The sequence below is a fragment of the Octopus bimaculoides genome, chromosome 3 (genome assembly GCF_001194135.2).
Source record: "Octopus bimaculoides isolate UCB-OBI-ISO-001 chromosome 3, ASM119413v2, whole genome shotgun sequence".
NCBI classification, from domain to species: Eukaryota; Metazoa; Mollusca; class Cephalopoda; order Octopoda; family Octopodidae; genus Octopus; species Octopus bimaculoides.
The window spans coordinates 158,345,826-158,357,192 of NC_068983.1; positions in this window are offsets into that span (position 1 = coordinate 158,345,826).

The following is an 11,367-nucleotide window of genomic DNA, read 5'->3' on the forward strand; positions in this document are numbered from 1 at the left end:
GTATACATCTCATTTCTTTTTTTTTTTTTTTCATTTTTTTTTTCATTCCATTTAATATCAAATTTAGTTTTATTCCTTTCACACCACTTTTTGTCTCTCTTTTCCTACTGTGAAATAGCAATATGGAACAGTAGAGAAGAAGCATATCGATAATTTATAAAGTTAGACGAAATAAACGCCAGATAACATATAATAACAGAAATTTAAATGTCTAATTTTTAAAATATGGCCGAAATATATCTAACACAAGAATTTGTCTCGTATGAACTTGGACTTTAGAACCATAATATAGAAGGCTAAGTTAGTAGCAGTGATAGTTCTAGGATTCTAAACTATTATTAATCCCCGAGAAGTAAGCCTTCTCCTATCTCTAGTCTGAGTTATAGTTCATGTTATTAGAAATATTCTAGTAATTCATTTTATATCAAATCATAAACTTGAGAGAAAGGAGGTAGATTGGTAGCGTCAGTGGAGAGTCACACAAAGTACCTTGCCGTATTATGTTTATTTCTGTTGAGTTCAAATCATCCTGTTGGAGTTTCATTGTCTTTCATCCTTCTGGGGGCACGGTTAAATAAGTACCAGTCAAGTGCTAAGGTCGAAATAATAGACTATATCCTCCCCCAAAATATACGACCCTGTGCCTGTGTTAGAAATTGATATGGCTGGTGCGTCTCGTTTGCAAAGTCTTCGTATCTCCAAGGAAATAGGATTTACTAAATATGTTCTAAATGTTTAAGATCTGAAAATATTTTAAAACACCTTTTTGCTTGGATGGAGAATCCAAACACCTGGTGTTTGATGCAACTATCAATGAAACTACAGCAGACATCAATGGCCTAGTGTGGGGTGTATGGGGCGTGCCCACAGCACAAGGCGGCCACTTCATACACGTGTATTTTTTGTAAGCGAAAGTATGTTATGTTTAAGGATTTGAGGCGGCCAATTTGACTCCCACACAAGGGGATCAGATCCCACGCTATGGTAGACATGCCACATATGAAAAGTTTACTTGTAGAGAAATAAAGGTACCTCTATTACACATACCACGTATGGTATGAAAGTTTATTTCTAAGGAAAAAAACCCACGATAGTTGTGTAAACGTACTGCGGAAGATATCCTGTAAAGTCATTAACTGGTCTAGAGAGAAACTGACACTTGGAAGTATTTTGACATATTTAAACATCTCGTCAGTACAGGACACCAGTTTAATGTGGGACTATCAGCAAAGAGATTCTTTTGCTGCTATTCGATATACTATGATGTCGGTATATATGTTTGCCCTAAAGACAAATCTAACATATGGACGTCGTCATTATTATATCAAGAAGCCATTCATTATCATAATGAAGGTTCGTCAATAGCGAATTAGAAACGTAATATATATATATGGATGGTGCGACAAGTTTGAAACATTTGAGACGTAATGAGATTTTAAGTAACGGAAAAGCAGACCCAAAACCCCAAACTTGAAAATGCTCGATATCTTGAAATACACCACAGAACTCATTGAATTAAAAGATCAAACTGACTGATTTTTGTCATGAAAATAAATATATATTTAAAATAGATGAGCAAGGAAAGTATTATTCTGAAAAGTCGTAACTGATCTGACAAGTTTTCTGAATTCAGGAATGTATAAAGTTTATAATCACCTGTGTTCACCTTTTGGTCAGTGTATGTTAACGCATATAATTAATAGAACTGTAGAAACCTAAACTACAAATAAATACGTCGTGATAGAAAAATAATATTAGTCCATGAATAATATATGTATTTTTTTTTATCAAAATTCCAAGTGAGAACTCCGAACATACTTCAACGGATTTCTAACCTTTTTCAGCGAAGTATATTCTCACTGTAGCTGGCCGATTTTGTTGTGAACGAATCTAAATAAATACATAAAAAATATGCATTTGTTGGCGTCAGAAAAGAAAATTTTAGAGGATTTTTTTTTTCGCCATCCATATCACACTTTTCCTCGCTAACATATATAGATTACTGTATATTTACTTATTTATTCATTCACTATTGATCTGACTAACTATAGAGAGGACATACTTAGCTGATGAAGCCACGAAACACGTCAGGAGTTGTTTTTCGTACTTGCTGGAAAAAAAAAAACCAATGAAAATTTTTATCAATTGTATTTTTCTCGCATATTTATTTTTATGTTAAACTTTTAATACTCCATAAATTATATTTGCTAATATCCATTTAGCTATTCATTTTCATCCGGATGGTGTCTCTGAATTGTTTTAAGTTACTATACTCCAGATGTATCTCTGAGCAAAACAATTAGATAATACAATATATTTTCAATTTATGTTATATTAAGTTTATTATTTCAAAACAAATTTAAGAATAACAAACAAAGTATTTACTTTCAGCGAGACTAAATGATAAAAATATAGTTATAGTTTAAAATTTGTGTGACGGTTTATTCATAGAAAACCATCAGGCAAGACAAAATGGGGTTTTTATAAATATTTCAATGTATATAGTTTAAAGTAAAAAAGAGAAACAGAAAGAACATATTTGTTTAATACAAGACCGAAGACCCTTGTTCTAATTACTTAAGTAATTAGAACTCGAAAATCAATATAACTTAGGAACTTTAAAATCTGTAGCTGTAACACACTATGTCTACTTCTCTACAGCAGCCAAGTAGTTTGTTTTTTTTTTCATCTATTTCTTGCACTTGTTCTTTCTTTAGAAACTTTCAAGTGGTTTACTTCTTTTAATGCAAACTGACTAGACTGACAATAAAATTATTTCCAATATTTTATCTTGCTCTTCTTATCGTAGCTAAGTTCGAAAGAACTTAAATTATTGTTTCAGACCGTATGTCTGTTTTACATAATTTCTCCAGAACTATTTTCTGTGCACCCGTAGTGGTAATTCCATCTTGCGGGGAATTCAAGTTTTCAGTTGTTTGGAAAGCATAGAGCTTAATCAACAAATGTTTTTCTTTCTTTCGTTTTTTTTCTTTTCATAATTTATAAATGTTAATTTTCACAAGTAATATTCATATTTTGTAGTCATATGTAACACTATCAAGTAACTTGTAATTGTATCTGATTCAAACTATACCAGTCCCGATATTGTTTGAATCCAAATTTACAAAGTAGCATTTTGAGATCATTTAGTCGAGATTATTTCAGTTCATATTATACTTATTATTGAATTATCTCAGTTCACATCATTCTTGGCTTCTGTGTCGACTTTCATAGAGCTTGTTTTGAATTTCCTTAGCGTACATTTCGGATTTGGGTCTGTCTATGCTTCCTTAGCGTATATTTCCGGATTTGAGTCTGTCTATGTTATCAATACCTTCTGATTTTCTTTATATGCGCACTTTTAGAAATACTACAGTAAAATCCAATCATTCTGTTCTTATTTAATATTAAATGATATTCATAAACACATCCATTCTTGAAAAGCGTACGTCGGATTTGTTTTGCTTTCTTCCGAGTTCACCATCCAGTTAAAGCTGTCTGTGTAACAGTTTCGCAAACACAGTCGGCTGGGCGTTACGTACTTAGGACTGTGACGTCATGTGTTTGGTATATGGCAATAAATACAAAAGGGAAAATATGAAAACAATAAATAGAATAAAACTTTTTTTGTAAATAACTTGTAATAGATATATTTCTACATTTGCAGTTTTTACACTGTTTGTCAAAAGCATTTTTAATTATACATGTAAATTTTATACATGTATAAAAATTATACATGTAAATTTTAGTTATACATGTAAATTCAACTTGCTTAGGGCTTCAGCAAACTTAGCGCCGACTCTGTTCGCAAACTCAATCCCACATACTGACATTGTGGATCTCATCTGAAAGTATAGATCTGACTTTTAATTTCAATGAATTTTGTGTAGTATTTTCACTACACAACATTATTGTTTGTTTTTTTTTCTAATTTTCTATATCAGCTGATGATACAGAAGGCAAATAAGCCATTCTAAAGTATTGTGGGACATGCTCCATACTCTAAATATATACATATGCTAGAGTTCATTTTATTCTCTAGGACATTGTTTCCCAATCTAGGGCTATGGTAGTGTTCTGTAAATCAACAGAAAAATTTGGGAATTAGCGAGACACAACTTCAGTGAAGGGACCCACGCAACTACCACTCTATTTCTTTCTGTTTTTTTTCTTTTTTTTTTTTTTTACTGTATTTTCTATATCTTAAGTTCTGTCATCACAGGAAAATCAAATGGATTCCTTTGTTTGCTAATAGTTTATAATTCCTGAATAAAGTATAAAGTTGGTATTGGAAAGTCTTGTATGAATTAAATGTTGTTTCTGCTTTGAGGTTCATACCCTCTGTGGGTAATTGCATGTGTCGTTCCGTGAAGGTTTGCGACAGTGTTGCAATGTTTTCTAATAATAAGCAGTTCGGAGAAGAAATCGTAGCCGTCCATAATGACATATTTTACTGTCGGGATAAATCTGAGGAGCTAAATTTGCTGAACAAACAGTTACGAGGTAAAACTGTATATCTTTTAATTTGCAAAGAGGCTAATAGCGTTTTCCTTGATAAATATTGGGTGTAAGAAGTTGATAAGTTTTCCAGCCCTTGTCACTATTGACTAGCTGCGAGCAGATGTAATTTTAGTTGAATTGCTTCATGATTCTTTTATTCTTTTCTTTTATTCTTTTATTCTTTTATTTGCTTCAGTCATTTGACTGCAGCCATGCTGGAGCACCGACTTTAGTCGAGCACATCAACCTCAGGGCTTATTCTTTGTAAGCCTAGTACTTATTCTATCGGTCTCTTGAGCCGAACCGCTAAGTTACGGGGACGTAAACACACCAACATCGGTTGAAAACGATGGTGGTAGGGACAAACACAGACACACACATATACGACAGGCTTCTTTCAGTTTCTATCTACCAAATCCACTCACAAGGCTTTGGTGGGCCAGAGGCTATAGTAGAAGACACTCGCCCAAGGTGCCACGCAGTGGGACTGAACCCGGAACCCGGAACCCGTGGAAATTAAATTAAAATATCTTCCAAGTTGGGAGGTAGACTCATTTGAAAGAAATGCGACTGATATTGATATGTGATTCAAGAAAGCTATGTTGAGTTGGAGAGAAATCAAACTATCCAAGCTAAGTTTAACCATGGGCTCAATAACTTATGGACAAGTAGTGAAATTGCTGAGAAATTCTCATTACTTTGGCAAGAAGTAAAATTATATTTCATTGTTTTTCCTACTTCTAATCTAATCGAGTCAAGTTTTAGCCGAGTGTCTTTCGTACAATCTAAAGCTCACAATCGCTTAGAAATCGTAAGTAGAGGTGGTCTTCGCTTGTCTCTAACAATTACGATAGGGAAAAACTTGCGAAACTGCATAAGCTACAAGGAACTTACTGATCAAATACTGTAAAATGATGATGGGATATACATTTCGTTATTTTGCTAAAGAATTTTAATTTTGTGCTGAAAAGTAATAATTTTTTAAGAAGTTATAAATTTTCTGGGTGTCAACAGAATCTTTTTATTTTCTATTTTGTTACGACTATTATATTGGAAAAATAACGTATGGTTGTTTTACGGAAGCCACAACATATTTTTGCTTTTATGGAATAGAATAATAGAAAATAAATGTGCAATTAATAAACGCTGAGTTTATTATTAAGGAATTTATTTCGTTAATGATGGAAAAGTCTTTTTGTTAATGTTTATTTGTTAGTATAAGCTTTTGTTTAAAAATTTTCATTACAAATTATCAGTTTTCAGATATCTATAGAAAAAAATTCATGACAATAAAACTAATTTAAAACGATTAATATCTAAAATTTCGTTATTGACAAATCTTACAAATTTTACATTTGACGGATATTTGTCCTCATTTTGTTTGTTGTCAACACAACGTTTCGGCAGATATACTCTAGAGTCTTCTTCAAGTGTCCTGGGGAAATTTCGAATCTGGGCTCTCATTCCTAAGGTATTTTCTCGATGTTATTATTATTATTCAGGTCACTGCTTGGAATCGAACTCGGAATCTTGGGGTTAGTAGCCTGCACTCTTAACCACTACGCCATATACCCGTGGGAAATTTTGGAGTGAATTTTAGGATTTATAAGTCCAATATTTTTCTATCCTCCCTTAATACCGGTTTCCATATGCTACTCATATCTGCACTCGGTCTGCTTAGGAGGTTATTATGTCCTAGAATATGTGCTGCTTCTTTTAGTCTTCGTATTTTCCAGTGGTATTCTCTGTCTATTATTTTAACTTCATCCCACAGGGGGAGGTGGTCTCCATTTTTCCATACATGATCAGCTATACTCGATTTATCAATATCTCCTCATGTCACAGCTTTGCGATGTTTCTATACCCTTATTTTGAGGGGCGGCATGTTTCGCCTATGTATAACCTACCACAGCTGCATGAGATGGAGTACACGCAGTCTTTGGTCATATTCTCTTCTATTAGTGGTTTTACTCGAAGTAGATATTTGTGAAGTGTTGTATTACTCTTGAATACTGTCCTGATGTCATATGGGCTGCATTTCTTTTCGGAGAGGCCTTTCACATAGGGTAGACAGACTGTGGTCAGTTTATGGGTTTCATCCTTTCTTTTCTTCATAATTGGAGTGGATCGTATGTTTTTGCGTTAGTTGTTGCTTAGCTTGATCATTGTTACTTAACAGATTGTTACTTAGCTTGTAAATAATGTAAAATAATGTACATAATTCCTCATCTCTCAAAAATATAACTGTATTATCTTACAAATTTTATTTTTATTAAAAGTTTATAGTTATTTTGTCTTTCTTGAAAAGTGACCTGTTCCCTCAATTAATCATTTATTACAAAATTGAAGCAAAATAGAAGCAAAATTTAAGATTCCTAGGAGATGGCGGAGAGGGGGGGGATAAAAAATGTTCGAGAACCTCAGTCCTACGATATCTTACTTAAGAATTCCAAAATAATATCACTTATTTTACTATACCATTCATTATTTGATTATATTTCGATATTGCACTAATTTCTTTCAATTTTCCAAAGCTGTTACTAAACTGATAAATGATGATTTTCTATTTGTACAAATTCTGTCAAGTTTTATATTCTCCACAAATACGAAAATGAATAACTTCGTAGATTTCGGTGTCCTAACTCTGTAACACCATTGCTTTTCTAAAGAGGTGCGAAAATGGGGCCAGTGAGAGAATAAAGCCAATTCTGACAAACAGTAAGCTTAAATATACTTTTGGACCACTTTACTATATTAGACAATATTCTGGTATTATTGGTTCTTTTGTTACGATTAAATGATTCATTATTGTACTTTGTGGTTCCAGTACATCAAATAATCAAACGCTTCAAACTTTATTTGCATGATTCATTATCAAATACTTGTAAATAAGATTGGCACTAAATCCGTTCTAAATCCTATTTGTGGTTGTTCACGATATTTTCTGAAAATTTTTTTTTAAATAAGCTAATGTTCAGTCACTGTTCCCGTCATCTTACTTCTCAAACCGGTACTGTTAATTCAATGAGAAAACTGAAATTACCCTGTAAGTACAATTCTGGTCACATAATGACCGGGAAATATACTGGAAATTCTTTAGTGAATTTTGTTACTTTGGAGTAAAACGAAAATATGTTTTCTGGTCCATTATTTTCTTTCTTATTTTTCAAATAATGCATTGCTATTTTCGTATATATTAACTATTTATGGATGTACATTGTTAAAAATCCTAAAACTAATGTTGTGAATTTTGTGGGCTTTGTTTCCGCATAGAATCGTTTAATATATACTCGTTTTCTATAAAACCTGAATAATGAAGTATCCATCTTTTTTTATAATATTCAATTTTCTTTTAACTCTTCATTTCTTTCTCATAAGGTTTTACTCATCTTGTTCTTTACAGTAGGGCAACTTTAACGGTATTTTTTTCTTCTTTTCTCTGTGAAACTGCATCAAATACTCTCAGGGTCATTAGCAAACTGTTTATTCAATATTCACCGTGTACACGTCAGTTTATATTTGAATGTCTCGGACGTGTATTTAAGTTCATATTTCAGGTTGCACATCCTGTAGCTGAAAGTTTCAAGTTTCTTGTTCCCAATTCACTTACCCATTTAAAATTCCCTTTTAACGTTTTATATCTGTATTCACTGACTTTATATTTCATGAGCTTTTACTTCTTAGCGACATTTTTTTATTCGAGAATCTGACTCGGTTTTGTTAAGATATTTATTGCACATTGCTTGTGTTCATTTAATTTCGATAATTTTGTAATGCGATCATAATCGCGTATATCAATATGCTTTAACTTTTCTATTTTATGTTATTTTCAATCTCATTTCTAGCTAAAATTTTTAGTGGTAATATTTATTACTATATCAAGTGTTAGTATGATTTGATCTTTATACTACTTAACTAAATGGTCTTTTTGTCAACTCAGGATTATAAATTTGCTAATTTCATAGAAAACACCCATCTTTCCTATTCGTATCTTCATTTAGCATAATTCAAATATCGAATGTATCAGATAAGTTGCAGGTTATTTACTATTTTATATTCTATCATTATAATCCATTTCTACTGGAATGTTTTGTGTTCGTATTTAGCTATGTTCTATTAGACTTCTGTAATTGTTATGCTTAATATGAGAACAGTTTGCATTGTAACGTATAAAGAAGATAAATGTTTATTTATACCAGAACTGGCTGTAGTTAACTGCAAAGAAAATTCAGTTAATAAAACTAATTAATTATTTTATAACAGTTAAATTAGCTTTAAAATTCTTAATACAGAAGCCACCAAAACTTTAACAAATTTTATGACGTAGTCAGGCAGGATTTAAACTTGTTTTATCGAGAATAAAATTGAGAGATTTGTGGAAATTATACGAGCTGAATATTTCAGGCGAAATGACACTTGACTGACATGCTTAAGTATAATGAACTAATTTGTTTTCTACCTGATTTTAGCATAATATTAATGGGTCATTGGTGGATCCAATATCTTTTTTTATGTGATTATAATGGTATGCAAGTTCCGTGTAACATTCATTTGTGAATAAGAAGAATAGTTATTCGTTTATAATCCTTCAGAGTTTATGTCATTCAACTTTTACATAGAATAAAAGATGTTGAAATAAATTGTAATTATTGAGGAGTTTCTCACTGCTGTGCTTGGAATGATAGTGTATCTACATTCCTAACAGCACAGAAAATATAATAGCAACAACCTTATTTCATTCTATTTGAGTTTATTTCCCGTGAGTATAAACGTATCACCAAATTAACATATGGTTGAAATATACTGCCTACAGACCAGTTATGGGCAACCTACGGCCCTCGGAACTTTCTGAATAGCATGCCTAATGAAAAATTAACTTCAATTTTTTTTTTGCTAGTGTAACCTGCCTGACGATGAGCCATGTCTCATGCAGCCCGCTTCTGGAAAAAGGTTTCCCATGCCTACTAAAGATGATACTTAAAACCTAATCTATATGTCTAAAGGCAGTGTAATAACTTTTGAACCGTTTCAACTGTAAGCATGCGGAATCTGCTTTATGAACCGAGTTGTACGTGGGGATCCGAAGCTGAAACAAGTTTGTAAATAAACTTAACTTTTTTATGGTTTAGTCAGAAATAGAAGGAAGGTGCCTATGACCCTCTTCAGGGCACCTGAGATGAGTGAAAGAAGGGAGGTAGTTATCATCAGATCAGAAACAGGGCCCAAATGCTATGAAGACATGTGCTCAAACTGTTCAAATTCTTTTCCAACCATAAAATATTGAGAAATTCATTCTTTTATTGTTGCTTTATTCTGTCATTTTCAAGGCTGAATAACCTAGCTATATATCAAAATGTTATAACATTCTGAAACCTCATTATAGACCTCATTACAGAGTAGCTTTTAATTCTTTAATATTGTGTTCTAGTGACCTACATTTCACTGAAATGTAGGATTAGTATTTCAGAAATATGTCACTACTGTGAATTTTTTTAATCACTGTTTGAGTATCTGTTAGGTATGGCAGCATAGCCTTTTCTATAAAGAAATGCCGTTGAATCTCTATGTGCTTTAAGTTATATATTTCTTTATTATTTAATAAAAAGAGAACAGAGCCCGTAACCTTTGAATCCCTTCTCAGGCTAACGCGGTCGAAGTGGTTGATGTTTCTTTTCATCATTTACAGTTTAATATCTGTTAGCATAACATCATCAGGCACAATGTTAAAGAGGACTGTAATTATGGAAAATATATGGCTTATACTTTATGAGAAGGTCAGTAATAGCTACGACAGGAATATTGTCTGTCATTAAGAATGTGGCAAGTATATTTTCTGGATTAGCACTTCCTTTTTTTCTGTGTAGCTTTCAGACAAAAAAGTAAACTCTTAACATTTTCTCATTTTCTCCCGGCATGCCTTGGAAGCTACATCACTGAATACTTTTACTTTTGTGAAATTTAGTTGGTTTGAGACAAATACACCCAACTCTACTGTTGTTGTTCAAAATAGGAAAGGCTTCGCCGGCCATTGCTACTGTTCTGAACACCAGGCCATATTGGATGTTATATTTTAGGGACTTCCGCATTTTAACAGAGGAGGAAGAGAACTCAACTACATTGTTGTTATTCACAGAGACTTACAACATGAAATTGAGGACCTACGAAAGCAAATAGGGGACAGAGATACTTGGCATGGTGGGGTGATAAAAATCTCCGTTGTGGCTGCTTGAAGAAGAATCAAAATTATTGTTATTATTGTTAATGACAATAAGACATACATGATCTGCCTTCGTGCTTGCCTTATGCTACAACGTATGTTTCAATGACGAGGCATTCATCATAAATATTTGCATATTTCCTATCAAAGGCCGACAGACCTAGCAACAACTCATTCTCATAATATATTATACTTTAACATAAAGTTAAGGCTGCAGTATAGAGAGGTTAACCAGATTATATTTTAGTACACCAATATGTGCATATTGTATTTCATGCCACTAGTCTCAACACCAGATTATGATTTAGAGAGCTGTAATAATATCAAGTTCGTTATAACCATAAAGACTAAAGAGATAAATGGATTCAATTTGTAAACGTGCAAAGTGATACTTATATTAAAGCAAACGCTTAGGTAATTTATTTAGTAAATGTACTCAAAGTGAAAGCCCGAATGATGGATATTGGAGATTGCTCGACAAGTAAATACAATAAATCAATGTTTATGGGTTGACTTCGCCTTTTAACCACTGAAATGGATAAGCCCATCGACTACATTACCTCAATATTTTTCTCGCCTTACTCCTTTTACCTAAAATTAAAATCACAGTATTTAGTACAAGTATAATATAATAATTTTTAACTGAAATG